Source organism: Trachinotus anak, unplaced genomic scaffold (assembly GCF_046630095.1).
Source record: "Trachinotus anak isolate AG129_WGS33_773 ecotype Australia unplaced genomic scaffold, CSIRO_AGI_Tana_v1 ptg000033l, whole genome shotgun sequence".
Lineage (NCBI taxonomy): Eukaryota > Metazoa > Chordata > Actinopteri > Carangiformes > Carangidae > Trachinotus > Trachinotus anak.
The window spans coordinates 8,563,074-8,574,792 of NW_027273884.1; the positions used below are offsets into that span (position 1 = coordinate 8,563,074).

The window sequence follows — 11,719 nt, forward strand, 5'->3', positions numbered from 1 at the left end:
CAATCAGTCCTGGTCTGAATACACACACACAGGCTTTGTGTGTGTTTACATGTCATGACAACCACCTCACTTGTTACATCCTCCATGTTTGTAATAATCCTGTGATTTAAGTTAGTTTCACTGAGCCAGATTATCAGGTAACAATGAAACACTAAGTGGTCCTTACTTGTAAATACAGTACCTACACTGTACCTATACTGTAAACTGTACCTACACTGTACCTGCACTGTCCTGGAAACAAGACTGAAGTTTGGGAAACAACTTTGTTCTCATTGTAAAAAACAGTAAAAAAGGGGAGAAAGCCACACATTATATTACAGCCCACACATCTTAGTGTGTAATACTTGTAACATGTAGATTCACTCACTAACAGACATTATTGTGATGTGTAAGAGACAACAGGTTACAGGTGTGCCTCAGGTAAACAGCTTCATTCACAAGTGATGAACCTACTGTACAACCTGATTCAGTCAACGCGCTCATGTTTGTGCTCAATGAACTGAACAAACCTGTTGAACTAAACGTGAACAGGAGCATCATTCTATGTCAGCATTCACACAACACAGACACCGGTACACTGGTTTCTATTAGATAGTGATCTGTGTGTGGCTCTACATTAGTCTATAGTGATGAGGCAGTGACTAGGGGCGGGGTCTCAGCCCCTCCTGTTGTTTCCTCCATCAACAGGTGAAGTTACAGGAAACATGGTCACAGTCTACTTCCTGAGTGACAGTTTTAATAATGACCAGAACATGATGTTGTCCCAGTGAAGTCGACCTTTGACCTTTAGGATATAAAATGTCATCACTTCACTTTCTCCTTAGAGACATTTGAATTAAATTGTGTCATAATTAGTGAATGAATTCATGAGTTATATTCAAAAACATGTTTTGTTAGGTCACAGTGACCTTAACCTTTGACCTTTGTCCCCCAAATTCTAAGTTATTTCCATAGACTGTATATAAAAATGGACGTTGACGCTAGCTCCGGAAAATGAAGCCAATGCGGAAGCGCCTTAAACCTGCATTCTATCGAATGACCATCAGGGAGCGACACCACTGGTTGCAAAAAGAAGTCCGATTGTATGGAAGTCTATGAGAAAATGACCCTACTTCTCACTTGGTTTATGACTCCAGTAAACGTTTTCATAACGAGTTTATGGTCTCAATCGCTAGTTTCAAGTCTTCTTCAAAACAACATGATTTTCATTTTTAAAATTATAGTCCCATTTAATTTAAAATAGACAAGAACGTAGGGTATGCATTGGGGCGTGGCTAACATATGATTGACACATGTCACTTGTCAATCAAGAGCAGTCCCTTCTCACAGAACCAACGATGTTGAATTAGCTGTGAACTTGTTTTTGGGTGCAGTGTTTTTGTCCTGGAGTTTTCCACATACAGTTACACAGACCTTCCATTGTGTTTTCAGTTCGTGAAAATTAGTTTTACCTTTTTTTTTCACCTAAAATGTCAGCGTTGTTCAGCATCTGGTTGAACCAAAAGACACTCTAAGGAATCAGCTGTTCAGATTATTCGGTAAGTACATTTTATTTTTAGCTTAAGCCTGTTTTCGCCAGCCAAAATTAGCATCCCAATTTCCAAATGATATCATAGTGTAGATAAATTACAAATGCACCTTCTAACCCAGCTAGCTAGTGCTAGCTGATTACCAAGCGTTTTCTATGCTAAAGTGATTGCTGACCTCTGTTTACTTTAGAGGTGTTAATACATGTTTGAATATAATGTTAAAAGCCCAACTAAAATGTGCATATAACTAATGTTAAGGTACCAACGTTATTATTGTGTTTCTGGAACACGGGATCCAGTCGAAGTGAACTGCGTTAGTGTGTTGGGCTCATATTGAGCTCCATTAATGCAAGTTCTTAAAATGTCAGTTTGGATGTTGTGAAAGTTCAGGTTAACTTAACCTTAACGTAATTTAAATGTGGTTAACATGTAGACTGCACATTATGCTGACTGGAACAACAGAGGCCACATTACTACATCTTCTGATCAGGTCCTCAGTTCACAAGCAGCAGATAGTAACAAAAGCATTTACCGGATCTGTCCTTTTTATTCGACCCAGATAATCTTATTACTGGACAATCAGATATGCTCATAATTTGAAGGACCCTGGAGATTATGTTGCCATGGAGTCAAGTGTTAACTCTGGTGTGTTGATGTGTTGTGCACAAAAGACACACGTTAGATTCTCTATTTAGAAGTTCTGTTCATTCACTCCGATCATCACAATAAAGTTAGGAGTTCTGTATCAGAATCAGAATCAGAATCAGAATCAGAATCAGTTTTATTGCCAAGTATGTTTTCACATACAAGGAATTTTTTCTGGTGATTGGTGCAATTGATCAGCAACAGTGGGGCTCTCTAGCCTTGTTGATGAGGCTAATAGCAGATGGGAAGAAGCTATTTTTGTGGCGAGAGGTTTTGGTCCTGAAGGACCGCAGCCTCCTGCCAGAGGGGAGTGTCTCAAAGAGTTTGTGTCCAGGGTGGGAGGAGTCAGCTACAATCTTCCCTGCACGCCTCAGAGTCCTTGAGGCGTACAGGTCCTGGAGGGACGGAAGATTGCAGCCAATCACCTTCTCAGCAGAGTGGATGATACGCTGCAGTCTGTTATTGTCCCTCTCCGTGGCAGCAGCGTACCAGATGGTGATGGAGGAGGTGAGGATGGACTCAATGATGGAGGTGTAGAAGTTCACCATCATAGTCCTTGGCAGGTTGAACTTCTTCAACTGCCTCAGGAAATACATCCTCTGCTGAGCTTTTTTGATGAGGGAGCTGATGTTTAGCTCCCATTTGAGATCCTGTGTGATGGTGGTTCCCAAGAAGCGAAAATGCTCCACGGTAGCCACGGGGGAGTCACACAGGGTGATGGGGGTGGGTGGGGCTGGGCTCTTCCTGAAGTCCACTATCATTTCCACTGTCTTCAGAGCGTTTAGCTCTAGGTTGTTCTGCCTGCACCAGGTCACCAGACGCTCAGTCTCCCACCTGTAGGCAGACTCATCGCCATCAGAGATGAGTCCAATGAGAGTGGTGTCGTCTGCAAACTTCAGGAGCTTGACAGACTGATGGCTGGAGGTGCAGGTGTTGGTGTACAGGGAGAAGAGCAGAGGAGAAAGAACGCAGCCTTGTGGGGATCCAGTGCTGATGGTCTGGGAGTCAGACACATGCTTTCCTAGCTTCACGTGCTGCCTCCTGTCAGACAGGAAGTCGGTGATCCACCTGCAGGTGGAGTCAGGCACTCTCAGCTGGGAGAGCTTGTCCTGCAGCAGAGCCGGGATGATGGTGTTGAAGGCAGAGCTGAAGTCCACAAACAGGATCCTGGCATAGGTCCCTGAGGAGTCCAGGTGCTGGAGGATGAAGTGGAGAGCCATGTTGACGGCGTCGTCTACGGACCTGTTGGCTCTGTAGGCGAACTGCAGGGGGTCCAGGAGTGGGTCAGTGATGGATTTGAGGTGGGACAGGACAAGACGCTCAAATGATTTCATGACCACAGAGGTCAGGGCAATGGGTCTATAGTCATTTAGTCCTGTGGGCCTTGGTTTTTTGGGGACAGGGATGATGGTGGAGGATTTGAAGCAGGCTGGCACGTGGCAGGTCTCCAGTGAGGTGTTGAAGATGTCCGTGAACACTGGAGACAGCTGATCAGCACAGTGCTTCAGGGATGATGGAGAGACAGAGTCAGGAGCGGCTGCTTTGCGGGGGTTCTGCTTCTTAAAAAGCTTGTTGACATCTCTCTCCAGGATAGAGAGAGACGTTCCTTTGGTAGAGGAGGAGGAGGGGGGTTCTGATGTGGCTCTGATGTGGAGGTTAGTGTCAGGCTTGTCCCACTGTCTTTCAAAGCGGCAGTAGAACTCATTCAGATCGTTGGCCAGACGGAAGTCGTTAATGGAGTGGGGGGGTTTAGGTTTGTAGTTAGTGATCTGTCTGAGCCCTTTCCAGACAGAAGCAGAGTCATTGGCTGAGAACTGGAGCTGAAGTTTCTCAGAGTACAGTCGTTTAGCTTCTCTCACCGCTTTGCTAAACCTGTACTTGGACTCTTTAAACTTGTCCCTGTCCCCACTCCTGAAAGCTTCCTCTTTTGCCTCCTGAGCTGACTGAGCTTAGCTGTGAACCAGGGTTTGTCATTGTTATAACTCACCCTGGTGCGTGATGGGATACAGCAGTCCTCACAGAAGCTGATGTATGACGTCACAGCCTCTGTGAACTCATCCAGACTGTTGGAAGCAGTCCTGAACACTTCCCAGTCAGTGCAGTCCAAACATGCCCGCAGATCCTCTATGGCTTCACTGCTCCACTGCTTCGATGTCCTCACAACAGGTTTACACAGTTTTAGTTTCTGCCTGTATGTGGGAATCAGGTGGACCATGACATGGTCAGAGTGGCCCAGTGCAGCCCGGGGGACGGCGGGATAAGTACCACTGATTGTGGTGTAACAGTGGTCCAGAGTGTTCCCCTCTCTGGTCGGGCAATTAACAAACTGTCTGTATTTGGGCAGTTCATGACTGAGGTCACCTTTGTTAAAGTCACCAAGGACAATAACTACGGAGTCCGGGTTGGTCCGCTCCACACACAGTATCTGCTGTGGCCTGTGGTGGGATGTAAACACCGACCAGGATGAATGAGGTGAACTCACGGGGGGAGTAGAAGGGCCTGCAGTTTATGATGAAAGTCTCCAGGTCAGGAGAACAGTGCTGCAGGATCACTGTCACGTCTTTGCACCAGCCACTGTTTGCATAAAAGCAGATTCCTCCACCTTTGGTTTTGCCGGACAGCTCTGTGTCGCGATCCGCTCTGAAGAGCTGGAAGCCGGCCAGCTCCAGCGCAGAGTCCGGATCGATCCACACAGCCACGTCTCCGTGAAGCACAGGACGGCAGATGAGGAAAAGTCTCTGTTCTTCTGCACCAGTAGCTGAAGTTCATCCAGTTTGTTGGGCAGTGAACGCACCTTGGAGAGAAAGATACCTGGGAGAGGTGTGCGGAGTGCGCGCCGGCGGAGACGCGCAAGCGCACCGGCACGTTTTCCTCTCCTCCGGCGTTTCACTGCGAGAGCAACGGTCAGTGACCTCTGACCAAAATGTCCAATAATCCCACAGATGAGTCGAGAAAAGTAGGAAAAAAATCCACTGGAGTTGTTTCTCTGATATTAATGAGCTCTTCTCTGGTGAAAGAGCTCCGGAAACCAAAGCAGAAAACTGGATTTATAAAGAAAATAAGGCAAAAAAATGCGCACCAAAACACCGAGGCAGCCATCCGCGGCGCCATGGCAACAGAATATAATACACAATGTAGAAAACAACATTAGTACATAACATGTAGCAGTTCATTCATTTGATGCCGTAAGTGCACACACAATAATCCTCAACTGAAGTAGACATTCATGCAGTTATCCTGACAGCTGGTTTATGTATGTGATAAACTGATCCATCATGTCTGAACTCAAGTCTTTTACTGTGATTTGAAAGGTATCTACACTGAAAGCTGAAGGACCACTGCCAACAGAAGGAGGACCTCATGTATGGAGCGCAGTATTTGTTTCCATTCATCTGGCTGTGGAGAAAGGAGGCTGCATGGACAACATCCTTAGTTCTCAAATGGATGGTGATGATGATGCTAGAAAACCACTTCCAGTTCAGGTGCCTCTGGTGGAAAGACAGACCAGTTCTGTGGAAGTTCAATATTCTTTGTCCTTGGTGTTACTCTAGTCTTACTCTAGTCACCACTTTCACAAGTGAAAGTATTTCCCAATTTGACATTTAAAGGATCTTCACTGGACAACAGCTGGCACTGTCAAACCAGAAGTGCAAGCAGGAGCAGAATGTGACTCCTGTAACAGATGTGTGCTGCTGTTACCACTTCAGAAATATTAGCCCTCCAAAATCTTTGGTGTGTACTGCAGATTTGACAGTGAGATTTTAAAAGTCAAGTTAAGTAAGCAGTAAAGAAATTGATATTTTATGTCCTTTTATGGTTTTCCTTTTGTATAGTGAAGTACTTGTGCTTATGCACATTAGTTTTACTCATATCTGCTGTTACTGTCATTGAAATGTGTTTAATGTGCTTTTCTAATTTGTGATTGTTGTTTTGTTTATGGAATCTTAAATAAACCTACTGTGATTAAAGTGTACTGAGAGCATTTTCTATGAACTACAGAAGTGTTGCCTGGGTTTTCCAGATTTACCATACACCTTGTGATGTATTTAACAGTACAATTTGGTGAATGAGTGTTCAGTGTCATTGAAGTTGATAATTCATAGTACATAAAGTTCATAAAACACATGGAAGCACAAACTAAAATATCTGGCTTTTGATCCTTCATTGTCAATGTTCTAGGATTGTCAAAATTTATACCATAAAACCACCAACAAACTTATACCAAGAGATTCATAAATACTTTTATTGCACCTGTTAAAAATCATCAATTTCAACAAAATCATTAACCATCGCCAATACTGAAGAGGTATGTACATTTTTTTTTACTAAATTCACTAACTTTTATAAAAATAGAATACTTTTGTGGCTCAAGGTAAAGGTGAACTGTCACAAGTTTGCATAATGAATTGTTTAATCCCTCATCTTTAGTAACAAGTAGTAGAGGTGTTAGACAGCTCCTCCCCTTCAGACCTCCCCAGCCAAACCAATGGACGGAGACACCATCATCACCAAGGTTGGTGATGATGGTGGTCTCTGTAGCTCTCTGGGCTCCACGATGGACGTAGCTGTCCCCAGTGATCCAGACCTTGGCCAGATGGAAAGAAACACTGTAATAGTGAGATATGTGTGATATTCTAGCTGGAAAAAGGTAAAATAAGAAGCACTCTTATTAGATTAACTCCGCAGTTATCTGAAAATACAGTACTCCCTCCAGCTAGTTGTAAAAACTGCTGTACTGTTTTACAATAAATAATATACTAGAAACTAATACTCACTTCAGTGGCACTGAGTGGGTGCAGATGCAATAATCAATCCAAGCAGACGGTGATCTAACTTATTCTGAAAGAGAAAGAATAATTCCAACAGATGTTTTGACGCCTGTTTTTAACGATGAAATTAACGAAAAACTAAAAACAGTGAAACACACTTAATATCTACGCACACTTATGTGACGATCGATTGCACTGCGAGAATAAACATTAATCAATAACACTGATCTGCTGGGTCTGCAGGTCTCCAGCACAGACACAGACACCAACAGTTCACTGTAATAAAGTTATCGTTTTGTAACTCAACGTCACCGACAACCTGCTGTCATCGTTAACACTCATGAAGTCAAGCAATAACCTTTGATTCACAGAACCAGTTTTAAAACACAACAGCAAAGGGTTTTACCATTTACAGTCTATGGTTTTACCACAAGATGTTACTGCTGCTACTCTACAGTTAGCTCACATACAGTTAGCTTACTCTGTGTGTAAGCTAGCACACGGTAACTTCAGTTACAATAACATTTCATTATCTGTGTGTACATTACATTCCTATATGTAATATCTTCCACATGTGGTCATGCATGTAGTTATCTTTTAACAGTAAGTTATCATTTAGTACTAAAGTTTACCTTGACTTATGGAAAATGGCTGATTTCGGATTCACACGGAGCAGCCTCTCACGGTCCGTCAGATAGCCGGTGTAGGTGGGCGGGAACCCGCGGGCACAGTGACCTCGGTTCTTAGGTCAGCACCACCCCTCGCTCCTCCTCAGCTCCACCCTCTTCTCCAGATATGGTTTCTTCTGGTTTCAAAAAATCAAGATGGCGGCGGCCAAATTGCAAACTCGAGGCTTCAAAACGGCAGTTCGCAAACCAATCGGTGACGTCACGGTGGGTTGCCACTTGGTTATTTCTAAGAGTCCAGGTGAATGTTTGTGCCAAATTTGAAAAAATTCCCTCCAGGTGTTACGGAGATGAAACCTCCTCTGACTCTGACTGTCTCTGCTGGAGACATGAAAATAAACAGAGTTTTAAAACTCCAGGGTTGTGTTGTAGTCTGGATGGACAGAAACAGAGACCTTTGGAAACGATGACTCCTGGACCATGATGGCTCTCATACGCCTAGACTATCAGTGGTGAAACAACATGGATAATGAATTAAAGTGTTACTGACCTTGTTGTCTTTGCAGCAGCTGTTGTTCAGTTCATTTTAACTCTACAACTGTCTTTGCTGTTCCTTCTTCAGAGGATTTACTGGAACTAACCAACTGAGAGGAGACAATCTGCTTCCTGTTTACACTGGCTCGCACATGCTCAATGTACTGAATGATCATGTGATCTGTGTTTTCAGGTGTGTTAGTGTGAATGGTTTTTGTTTTAAAATGAAAAAGTTTCAGTGTCGAGGTGGCCTCTGAGAATCACTACTTTTACCAGACTTGGGCCAATATTCAATAATATTGAATGTCATGATATCTTCTCATATTTCTCATAATATCGAGGAAAAAAATAAACTTTCCTACAGTTCTATTCAGTCTGCTCTGCTGCTGTTGAGTCCTAGCCTCATCTCACTAAACATTGACCCTCAACATATGACAAAAAAAAACTATGAACTGCTGTTTAGTGGCAGTATCACTTACACCTGAAATACAACAACAACAACAACAACACTTATAATAATAATAATTATTATTGTAATAATATGTGGTCATATTTGGGCTGAACGTACTGTATCGACTGCATGTTGGATACCACCCAGGCCTAGTTTTTACACCAGACCATTTGATGGTGTTGAGTTGAGGTGTCTGTTGAGAATCAGACTTGCAGCCTCTGTGACACTTTGACTCTCAACGTTTCAGGTTGTCAGTCTCTATGTGCAGCAGATTTAATTTAGACTAGTGGCGTCCGGAGTTTTCATCAAACAGTAACAGTCTGTCTTCATCCTCATCTTCATCACAAAGTCAGACAGGGCACTAGCGTCCAATCAGTGAGCCATAAAGGCCAGTATGGGTACCACAGTCATCACAGACCTGGACTCACTTCAGCTCCCACTGAAACTTGGGACACCTCCCAGTAAAGCTAATAAACAATTCATAACCTGGAGTCACATTGATGCACATCATTAACTGCACAAACATTGTGTGTATTTATCTGAGCAGGTTCAACTTCTCATATGAAGAGGACTGATGTCAGAGAGCTGTGGGTGTCAACAGAGGAACAGGCTCTGTCCTACAGTAAAGAGTCAGTTCTGTCCTCCAGCTTCAGTAAATCACCCTGTTCTTATGTTTGTTCTGTTGTAGGTCTGTTCTGTTGTAAGAACCCACATTTAGAACAACTTTCCCCTACAGAGTTCTGCAGGAACAAGTCCTAGAACCTGGAAACTAGTTCACATGTCATCACTTCCTGTCCCCTGCTCCTGAGTCTCTGGTTGTTTGAATACGTTTCTGGTTGATGACTGAAATCAGGTCTGTGTTTAACAGCAGCTCAAGACATTTTCAGGTTTGATTCTCTGACATCAAATCTGACAGTCAGCCCCCCCATGCCTGATTTCTTAAAGCTGTTTTGCCTGTTAAAAAACACTGGCTGCTAACAAGTGTCTAAATGAGACTATTGAGGTTGTCGGGTGCGTAAACGTCATCAGTCCAACATGAAAACTGATCTACTCACCAGTCCACCTTTACAGCCTTGTTGTGTTTCTGCTTGCGCTCTTACAAACTGTTGCTAACTTTGTCAGAGGAAAGGCTTTTGTAGAAGAGCTCAGAGCTAAATCAAACTACAAGTTGAAGTTTAGTGGTGGTGATGGTGAAGTCATGTGACCGTAGTGTCACTGGTTTATAGCCAAACATGAGCTTTTTACAGCTGCTGATTGTATTTATGCTTCAGACATCACAAAGTGGTGTCATTAGTGAAGATTATCCCGCTGAACAAAACAAAACAAATCAGAAACTGCTGCTGATTTTCTCTAATCATCCAAAACACAGCGGAGAAATCCTATTGGCTGTTTGTGGAGGGAACCATATGATGATGACTTCTGGGTTGGACTCCAAACATACGTCATCCCTGCAGCCCTGTATGTGTGCGTTCATGAATTTTCCCTTAAAACAACACAACCTCATGTTCAGTCACATGTCTCTGCCCCATCAAACGTTCTCTTAGATTGAAGCTGCACAAGATCAGTCACTGAGCCTCATCCATACTAATATGTTTAAGCTTTAAACTCATCTCTTCTGCTACGTTCATTCCTGACGACCACACGGCTCCTGTGTCTTCAAGCCTCTAAAACAGAGACAATGATGTTAGACACCTGTCTCTCCTCCTGATTGGTTCTTATCAGTTACAGCTAGCAGACAGTGGTGGAGGTAACATGAATACAGACCACAGTTAACAGCAGCAGTTATTTTAATCTCCTGGACACAACCACAATGAAGAACATGAAGAGAGAGAGACTGATGAGAACACATTGATCCTTCATTAATGTAATTGAGGTAAAACGCTGAAATAATCCTGACAGCTCTGTTCTGTTGTTTTCTATCACAGTTCTTCAGAAACAGAAATCATTGTCAAATCACCTGATATAAAAAAATATAAAAAATGTATTATTATATTACTGTACAATCCTAATAAGAAACAAATATGACTTGATAAGACTTGATACCACCCAGTCCTCCAACCAGTCTTCCAACTAGTCCCTCAGTCCTTCAACCAGACCTCCAGCCAGACCTCCAACCAGTCCTCCAACCAGTCCTCCAACCAGACCTCCAAACAATCCTCCAGTCCTCCAACCAGACCTCCAACCAGCCCCCCAGTCTTCCAACCAGACCTCCAACTAGTCCTCCAGTCCTCCAACCAGTCCTCCCACTAGACCTCCAACCAGACCTCCAACCAGTCCTCCAACCAGACCTTCAACCAGTCCTCCAACCATACCTCCAATCAGTCCTCTTACCAGTTCTCTAACCCAGTCCTCCAACCAGTCCTCCAACCAGACCTCCAACCAGTCCTTCAAACCTCCAACCAGTCCTCCAACTTTAACCATCAACCCTCTGATTCCGTCCATAGCAGTGTCTCCTGAAATAGCAACCCTACTGTGGCAGGTGTACCAGATCTTGGTTGTCATGGTTACAATAATAACAACAAATGTACATGGATAATAGAAACAACATAAACTGCTACTTTCACATGGGAATCGAACACCGCTCTCCTGTGTCATATTCCTGTGTTTTGTTGACCCATCCATCCACCCCAACCTCCTCCTGATGGCAACTTTGTCGCTCTATAAACTACGTCACCACACTTTTCACTTTGCTCCTGTCATCATTACTACGACCACTAGATGTTGCCTAGCAACAAAACCTAACTACGGGTCATAATAACCTGCTGACAGACAACATGTGGACTTATTTGTTACTGAACAGTCTCAGTTTCTCCCTCTGGACAGTGTGAATCTGCAGTTCTGTGTTTTAGGATGAAAACATTAATATTCACTGAAACATCACACTGACAATAAAGTGTCTGCTGTTGAGGCTTCAGGTCCAGGTCCTGGTCTCACTACCAGTCTCACTTCTTCAGAGGTGAAGAACAACTAACCACAATTCTCAGTCTACACACTACTCATCTTTACTATTAACCACTGTTATCTATCATTATTATTGATAACACCATTACCTACACAGCTGTTCCTGGTCTCTCTCTCTCTTTTCTCCTCTCTCCTCCCTCCTCCCCCCCTTTTTTATCTCCTCCTAAACCCAACCGTTCGAGGCAGACCCCCCCCCACCCTGAG

The 11,719-nt window shown here is 43.6% G+C and overlaps 1 protein-coding gene and 1 long non-coding RNA gene across 3 annotated transcripts in view; both read right to left on the reverse strand.

Annotated features, from left to right (window-relative positions):
* Window positions 1-11,719, reverse strand: part of gabrb1 (gamma-aminobutyric acid type A receptor subunit beta1) — a 65,800-nt gene that overhangs the window by 50,292 nt on the left and 3,789 nt on the right. The window lies entirely within an intron of this gene.
* On the reverse strand, window positions 5,948-11,640 carry LOC139614254 (uncharacterized). 2 transcript variants are annotated; one of them, XR_011686953.1, is made up of 4 exons: window positions 10,731-11,640; window positions 7,576-10,698; window positions 6,950-7,013; window positions 5,948-6,759 (listed from the first exon to the last, which is right to left on the reverse strand). It is a non-coding gene; the product is annotated as an uncharacterized lncRNA (long non-coding RNA). The 2 variants fall into 2 exon arrangements; XR_011686952.1 differs by having other exon boundaries at window positions 7,576-11,640.